The sequence below is a fragment of the Vulpes vulpes genome, chromosome 13 (assembly GCF_048418805.1).
Source record: "Vulpes vulpes isolate BD-2025 chromosome 13, VulVul3, whole genome shotgun sequence".
Lineage (NCBI taxonomy): Eukaryota > Metazoa > Chordata > Mammalia > Carnivora > Canidae > Vulpes > Vulpes vulpes.
The window spans coordinates 137,130,552-137,139,701 of record NC_132792.1 but is presented as its reverse complement, the minus strand read 5'-3'; the positions used below and the strand labels follow the sequence as shown (position 1 = coordinate 137,139,701).

General features: G+C 39.7%; 1 pseudogene; it reads left to right on the top strand.

Moving 5' to 3' along the window:
- Positions 1-893: 893 nt before the first annotated feature.
- LOC112921726 (small ribosomal subunit protein eS4-like) lies at positions 894-1,805 on the top strand (annotated as a pseudogene).
- The last annotated feature ends 7,345 nt before the right edge of the window (positions 1,806-9,150 follow it).

Genomic DNA, 9,150 nt, shown 5'->3' with positions numbered 1-9,150 from the left:
CCCAGGGATCCCTGGGTGGCTCAGCAGTTTGGTGCCTGCCTTTGGCCTAGGGTGTGATCCTGGGGTCCTGGGGTCCCGGGATCGGGACCTCCACGCAGGAGCCTGCTTCTCCTCTGTCTGTGTCTCTGCCTCTCTATGTGTCTCTCATGAATAAATAAATAAAATCTTTAAAAATTAAAAAAAAAACAAAGGTTAAAACCCTTCAAATAATTTAGGAGGGTTTTAAGGAGTAAGTGCCAAATTAGCATAGCATACAACATTCTATCCTAATCTTTTCTCTCACCTCATATGACTCTCTATATATACTCCTCTGTATCCCTTGTCATTCACTCAGATTGTGCCTCTCTGCCTTTGAACCAGCCACTCCCATGCATAGAACATCATCTCTCCCTGCCTTTCCATGGCTTGCTTCTATTCATCTTTCACCCCATGTGCCATTTTCTCTAGAAACCAACCGAAACTTTCTCATCTAGAAAAGCTGACCTGCACAAGTGTTGAAGTAGCACTTGTGCATATCTCTAGAATAGCAGCTATCACATAGTACTGCACTGTAATAACGTGCAAGTTCCAAGAGACCACATTTTATCCAGAGCCTACCAAATATCCTGGTATGTGGAAGGTTCTCAAAAAAAACTGATCACATTATGAATGAACTAAAAGGATGAATAAAGGAATAAAAGTTTGCATTTATATTATACTTGTTTTTCTGGTTATACTTTTAGACACTCAGAATTCTTGAATTTTCCATCTTGAAAGAATCTTAATGATCAGGAATTATTTTTTCCCTTTTTACCATTTTGAGAAAACAAAGTAATTTAAGAACCAAGTTGAACTAAAAGAAAATGTACACAAGCTAAGAACTGAAGAATGCTCATTTCATGACTAGCACAGCCATGGCTCATGATCCAAAGAAGAATCTGAAGTGTGTATCAGTTCTAAAGCAGTAGATGCTAATAATCTGACTAGTGTGTTTGCTCCTTATCCATCTATCAGTCCCCAGCTGAGAGAATGTCTTCTCCTCATTGTTTTCTAAGGAACACACTTAAGTATGCTCAGATAAGAGATGAAATAAAGATCTGCATTCAGCAGTCCAGTAAAATTGATGGCAAGGTCCAAACTGATATAACCTTCCCTACTGGTTTAGTAGAGGCTATCGGCATTGACAACACTGAAGAGAATTTCTATCTCATCTATGACACCAAAGGCCCTTTGCTGTTCATTATATTATACTCTATGATGCCATGTACAAATTGGCAAAGTGAGAAAGGTCTTTTAGGACACAAAATGAATCCCTTTTCTGGTACCCTATGATGCTCACACCAGCTGTCATCCTGATCCCTCATCAAGGTAAATGAAACCATTCAGGTTGATTTGGAGATTGGCAAGATTACTGATTTCATCAAGTTTGACACTGGTCACCTGTATATAGTGACCAGAGGTGCTAACATAGAAAGAGTTGGTATGACCATCAACCAAAAGAGATATCCTGGTTATTCTTATATTTTTAAAGATTTATTTAGTTATTTTAGACAGAGAGAGAGCAGGGGCAGGGGGAGAGGGGGTGAGAGAGTCCCATGCAAATTATCCACTGGCCCCTTAATGGAATGAGCCACCCAGGTGCCCCCATCCTGGTTCTTTTGATATAGTTCATGTGAAAGATGCCAAAGGCAACAGCTCTGCCCCTCACCTCAACATTTTTATTATTGGCAAAGGCAAAAAAACAAGGATCTCTTCCCTGAGAAAAAGGAATCCATCTCCCATTGCTGAAGGAGAAACAAAAGACTGGCAGCCAAATAGAACAGTAGGTGAAATGATCTCCATGTGATGTGAGCTGAAGGGTCTTTGTACTTAATTAAAGATAACACGGCAGAAATAGATCCATAAATACAAAGAACAAACTGATGGTTGCCAAAGAGGAGGTGGGGGGGAGGGCAAAATGGGTGAAAGGTATAGGCTTCCTATTATGGAATAAGTAAGTCATGGGGATGAAAGGCACAGCATAGCCAATATAGTCAATGGTATTAGTTGTATATGTGACAGATGGTAGCTATACTTGAGGTGAACATAGCAAAGCATACAGAGTTGTTAAATCACTATGTTATATACCAGAAACAAATGTAAAGCTGTATGTCAGCTATATTTCAATTTTTTTTTTTTTTATATTTCAATTTTTTAAAAAGATGGCAGGATTAGAAAGAAACAAAGAATTGAAGAATGGCACAACTTAAGAACTAGGTATTTATGATTTATGCAGTCATCATTCAAATGATTTTGTGACCCTTCAATGGGGAACATCTAAAATAAAAATCCCAACCTTAGTTTGTGACCAATAAGCTGCCTCCAGTTATCCCATAGATATTGGCAATTTTCAGGATAAAACCATTTAAAATTCACTTGAATACAAAAGGAATTAATATAAAATTCTTTAGCTATTTTGGGAAAAAAGGATGTAATTAATTTGAAGCAGTAACAGGGCTTACAAACCCTTCTTATAGTTAAAACAAACTGCTTGCAGGATTGTGATCTAGTGTGACCTTTCTCTTATTCCTACATATGCACTGACAGTTCAAAAAACCCAGTTTAGTGCCATTAAACCCAGCTCCAGTCCAGAACTTAAACTTCATGACATCTTCCACCCAGGCTCCAATGGATAAAACCATCCAGGGTGTGTTACAAAGTATGGCAGACTTTCTAGCCCCCAGACCACAGCCCTCCCCACCCACTGCCCTCATTGGTCAATGTCTGACACTGTTTTAACACAAAGAAACACAAATGAAGAGAGAGAGAATAAGGCTTGAGATGTTGAAGAGAACACCTGCTGACTTAAATTCACACTGTCTAGTATGTTTCCCTTTTACCTTCTTTGCCAGGGAGCTCAGAGTCCAATTTATCATTCGGTTGTAATCAAACAGTTCTACTCTCTCTGTTTCAGTTAGAAGCCTCATTCCTTCTATTATATTTTACAGACTACCTGTTTGTGTCCCCTTCAAAATCATATGTTGAAGCCCTAACCCTCAGTGTGGTTATATTTGGAGATGGAAGCCTTAGGGAATTAAAGTCAAGTTAGGTCATTATGATGGGGACCTGATTGAACAGGATTAGTGTCTTTACAGCATGAATGCTAGCATGTTCTCTTTTTCTTTCCCTTTTCCCCCCTGCCCTCCCTCCCTGCACACACATTAAAAGAAAGGTCATGTGAGGACACAGTAAGAAGGCAGCCAAAAAGAGAGCTCTCACCGGAAACCAAACAAGCTAAAACCTTGATCTCAGACTCCTAGCCCCCAAAACTCTGAGAAAATAAATTTCTGTTGTTTAAGTCATCCAATCTACAATATTTTGATATGGCAGCCCCAGCTCTTACATATATGATTCTCTCTTTATCTGACTCTTTACTGTTTACCCGGCAACTAGTCCCTAAGCTCTGGTTGCTATAAATTCTGCTGGGCTACATCTCCCATTGTCCATCCACCAATCACAAAAACTTTGAAAAAATATTTCATAAACTTAATGAAATTAAGACAGGTAATAGCACAATAATTTGGAGGCTACGCTCAACCTATACTTGCAACCTTAAATTCAACCTTCCCTACCACTTTTTTTAAATAATTTTTTTATTTATTATTTATGATAGTCACACAGAGAGAGAGAGAGGCAGAGACACAGGCAGAGGGAGAAGCAGGCTCCATGCACCGGGAGCCCGACGTGGGATTCGATCCCGGGTCTCCAGGATCGCACCCTGGGCCAAAGGCAGGCGCCAAACCGCTGCGCCACCCAGGATCCCCCTATCACTTTTTAAGGAGTATTGCTATAATTTTATAAAAAGCAGGGCACCTGGGTGGCTCAGTTGGTTAAAACTTCAACTGTTGGTTTCGGCTCAGGTCATAATCTTGCAATTGTGAGATAGAGCCTTGAGTCAGGCTCCATACTCAGTGCAGAATCTGCTTCAGATTCTCTCTCCCTCTCCCTCGACGCAAGCTCTCTCTCCCTCTCTCAAATAAAATCCTAAAAAAGAAAAAAAAAGAAAAAAAAGCAACGACAATCTTTTTCCTTCTTATACTTCAGTATCCAGTTTTATAAGTAATGCTTCTATAAAGCTGGCAAAATTTCCAAGTGTGCTCCTGTGGCTTGATTTCATGGGACAGTGAATCCTTATTGAACACTGATAAAAGGGCAGCCCGGGTGGCTCAGCGGTTTAGCACCACCTCCAGCCCGAGGTGTGATCCTGGAGACCTGGGATTGAGTCCCACGGCAGGCTTCCTGCATGGAGCCTGTTTCTCCCTCTGCCTGTGCCTGTGCCTCTCTCTCTCTCTCTCTCTCTCTCTGTGTGTGTGTCTCATGAATAAATAAAATCTTTAAAAAAAAAAAACACTGATTAAAAAAAAAGCCACCTCTACTCCCATTTGCTTTGTTCTTACGTTTTTCTCTTTTTTGTAATCTATATCATCCACAATCCATCCCCATTCCTCTATTTTCAAGCTTCTCCCTCATACCACACTATTAGCAAATGAGTTCATTTCTTGCTGTCATTCAGTTTAATTGATGCAAATTCTTTTCTTCTCATAAGACATAGTCCAGATAGCTATTTTATAAGCCTTACAAACTGTAAGATCTGGGGCAGCACCAGTGGCGCAGTGGTTTAGCGCCGCCTGCAGCCCGAGGTGTGATCCTGGAGACCCGGGATCAAGTCCCACATCAGGTTCCCTGCATGGAGCCTGCTTCTCCCTCTGCCTGTGTCTCTGCCTCTCTCTCTGTGTGTGTCTCTATGAATAAATAAAATCTTAAAAAAAAAAAAAAAGTAAGATCTTGTAGGAGAAGTATAGATGTTTAGAGCTACAAAAAAGCTAGTTGTTTAAAGAATAGTTTTTGTGTAAAAAAAAAATCAGGGGATCCCTGGGTGGCTCTGTGGTTTGGCGCCTACCTTCGACCCAGGGTGTGATCCTGGAGACCCAGGATCGAGTCATACATCAGGCTCCCTGCATGAAGCCTGCTTCTCCCTCTGCCTGTGTCTCTGCCTCTCTCTCTCTCTCTCTGTCTCCCATGAATAAATAAATAAAATCTTTAAAAAAAAAAGAAAGAAAGATCACTGATTAAGATAGTACGAGTTTCTAGGTGCCTGGGTAGCTTAGTCAGTCAGATTTTGGCTCAGGTCACAATATCAAGGTCATGGGATTGAGCTCCATGTCAGGCTCCACACTCAGCAGGGAGTCTGCTTGGGATTCTCACCCTCTCCCTCTACACCTCTGCTTGCTCGTGCTCTCACTCTCTCTCTCTAAAACAAATAAATCAATCTTCAAAAAACAAAAACAAGTGTTTCTACTACAGCTCACACGTTTAAAACTTTCCTTAAAAATTCTCCTCATGGAGCGGCACCAGGGTTGCTCAGTGGTTGAGTATCTGCCTTTGGCTCAGGTTATGATCCTAGGATCCTGGGATCGAGTCCCACATCAGACTCCCTGCAGAAAGCCTGCTTCTCCCTCTGCCTATGTCTCTGCCTCTCTCTGTGTGTCTCTCATGAATAAATAAATAAAATCTTTTTTTTTAAATAAAATCTTTTTTTAAGAAATTCTCCTCATGAGCCAAAATATTTTGAATTTGCATTGAATTAAAAATCATATAGTTAAGAATATTTGAGATGAATCCATTTTGACTTTTTTTAGGTATAAAAGTAAAGAAATGATACATTTATTTTTTCAAAACTGTATTTGGTCATTTTGGCAAAAACAACTGAAAAGTCGTTGAATCTTACAGATTCCTATACGGACAGACTTAAATGAGAAACAACATTAATAAAACAGGAAAAATAACAAACTAAAGTTAAATGTGATTTGAAAATACTTTATAAGCAATTAAGAAAAATTCTTAAAAATCTCCTAGATAAGCATGTCAAAATTAGCCTCTTGGGCATTTAGAAATTGAATAAAGGGGATCCCTGGGTGGCGCAGTGGTTTAGCGCCTGCCTTTGGCCCAGGGTGCGATCCTGGAGACCTGGGATCGAATCCCACGTCGGGCTCCCGGTGCATGGAGCCTGCTTCTCCCTCTGCCTGTGTCTCTGCCTCTCTCTCTCTCTCTCTCTCTGTGTGACTATCATAAATTAAATAAATAAATAAATAAATAAATAAATAAATAAATAAATAATAAATAATAAATAATAAATAATAGAAATTGAATAAAGTTAAATGACTCAAGATGCCAAAATGTCCAAATACAGAATGACCATTTCCATTTAGCTGTCAGGCATAGATACAAGTGTATCTCTATACATGGTTCTAGAAAAGACCATTGGTCAGGAAAGTAAGCACCAGTTCTCACTTTGAGAATTGAAGTACTTAGTGTTTCCTAGAACTGTCCAAAAAGAGCTTAGCAGGCCTGACATTCAAGGTGTTTCATGGCATCCCCAATGTTACTTTTCCAGTTTTCTATCCCACAGTCCCATCATAGACTCTATTCTCAAGTCAAACTAAACTCCTTGACCATATACTATCTAATGTTTTCTACCCCACTCATGCTTTATATACCCCTGCTTTGTTTTCTTCATAATACATATCACTATCTGAAAATTACCTAATTGATCTTTTTAATGTCTATCCTCTTGTCTCTTAGAATGAAAGCCTCATGCAAGTAAAGATTTTGTCTTGGTTAGTGCTGTATCTCCAGGGTCTAGGATAGTATTTGTCACAAAAGAAGTACTCTATAAATATTAAAGAAATGAGGGGTGCCTGTGTCCAATAAGCATCTGCCTTTGGCTCAGGTCATGATCCCAGGGTCCTAGGATCAACCCCCATGTCGGCTCCCTGCTCAGTAAGAAGTCTGCTTTTCCCTCTCCCTCTCCCTCTGTCCCTCCCCATTGCTTATGCTCGCTCGCTTTATATCTTTAGGAATATATATTAAAGAAATGAATTAATTAGTAAAATACCTCCCATAAATATCCAAGCTTCATTGAATATTTATGCATTGGCACATATTTTCCTCCATCTCGAAGGCCTTTACTCTCCTTCTATACATCTTCATGGTCCAAATGAAATTTTATAGCATCTAGGCCCATGTTACAGTTGCCAGTGTGCACACTTCAGCCCCCTCCACAGAGTGAAAGATATTTACAGGATCAGCCTTCAATATTTTCTTTCACTTACACAGATATACTAGCAAAGTATCACTCAGCATTTATTACATTAATGAATGGGACTGAGGTACCATTCAGGTTCTAAATGTGATTTCACCTTAGCTAGAAATTTAACCAGAAAAGTAGACCTATCATTTGGTTAGTGCTGTGGAATGGTAACAGAAACATATCAATTACTAGTTTTCAATCTACACAGAAAGCCAGAATGGCAAAACTTTGATGCAAATTCTGATTAGTAGTTAATAAAGTTGGATTTAATTTTGTCTTACCAAGCTCAGTTGACCCTTGCCTGGCTCCTGGGACATAGCTAGAATTCCCGTTCTGATAGGAGTTTGGAAAAAGAGAAGGAAAAAAGATAAAACACAACCTTCCCAAATCTACATAAATCTGACAGGGCCTCCTGCTTCTGGGTTTATGTCAGGCTGACCTCTCTGCTGCCCTAGTGGGGGATTCTGGCTTGAGTGGTTTAGCTAAGATTTATGGAAGCAGAAGGAGAAGTACTTTTGTTCATCGCTTGAACTGACATATCTTACTTAGTACCAGGCCAGTCATTCTAAGCCCAGTCATGTTTTCAACCACCAAGTTCCCCTTTCTTGTCCCTCTCCCTGCAGGCACTCAGCCTTGAGCAGCCTATTCAGTAATAAGTTCTTTCCACTACACTCTAAATAAGAATGCTCGTGACATGTGATGACTGACAGAGTGCTCTGACTATAAAAAGTATCAGTGTTTAATCATGCTTTTTTTTCTCTGCATTACCTCTATGCTCACTGTTGGTCTTGTAACACAGAAGTATGTCCTTTTTATTTCAACTCGCTCTTTTGTATTCCTTGCTGGATCTAGAGGTGAATGAAATCTGTGGATGATAATATAGCTGGTGCATTTATTTTGTTGTTTTTTTTTTTTTGTAAAGATTTTATTCATTTATTTAAGGCAGAGAGAGAGAGAGTGCACATGAGCGAGGAGAGGGGGGCAGAGGGAGAAGCAGATTCACCGCTGAGAAGGGAGCCAAATTCAGGGCTCAGATTCAGGGCTCCATACCAGGACTCCGGGATCATAACCTGAGCCAAAGGCTGATGCTTAACTGACTGAGCCACCCAGATCCCCCCACTTTTTTTTAAAGATTTTATTCATTTATATGATATTTTGGTTTTTTGATCAGTATGAATGGTGGGCTACAAATTGACCAGTGATTTCCAAGGCTTATTTTTTCATACCTAGGTTGTGATACCCCTAAAGGGTACCATAAAGTTGTTAAAACTAAATTAATCTGGACTTATCTTTAAATTTCTGAAATAGAGCAGCCTGGGTGGCTCAGCAGTTTAGCGCCATCTTCAGCCCAGGGCTTGATCCTGGAAACCCAGGATGGAGTCCCATGTCAGGCTCCCTGCATGGAGCCTGCTTCTCCCTCTGCCTGTGTCTCTGATTCTCTCTCTCTGTGTCTCATGAATAAATAAACAAAATCTTTAAAAATAAATAAATTTCTGAATTAAATACTGAGCAATAGCATTCCTTTACACAAAACATAGCAAAAGTTGCTGTGTCTCCAAACAGATTAGGAACTATTGTTTTCAGAAACAAACCTAGTTGATTTCATGAATACTGTCCAGTTATCACAAAGTTTAGATGTTTTGTGATGATAATAAATTAATTCATATTTGCTGCCTGAAAACTCTTTGAATTTTAAAATATCCACCCTTCTTTAAGCCCTTAGAATTAGAAACTTGACATGTGGGAAGGATACATAGACAACTGTTAGGAACTGCACTAAGCATTACTCCCAGGTTGGCTTGCCAACATTAGAAAACAGTGCAAGAATTACCCCATGGGCCAAAATAGACGCATGTTCATTAACACTAATCCATCCCACTGATGCTGGTGATAGTCAGACATGAGTATGGTTTAAAATACCCTATAAAAATTAGGGCTTAAGTCAGAAACAAGAGGAAGAGATAGGTAAAGGTTAATCACGAATTCTCAATCCCAACTACAGGTACATAGAACTGGAAGGTATTTTTCTCGGTACCAGCACA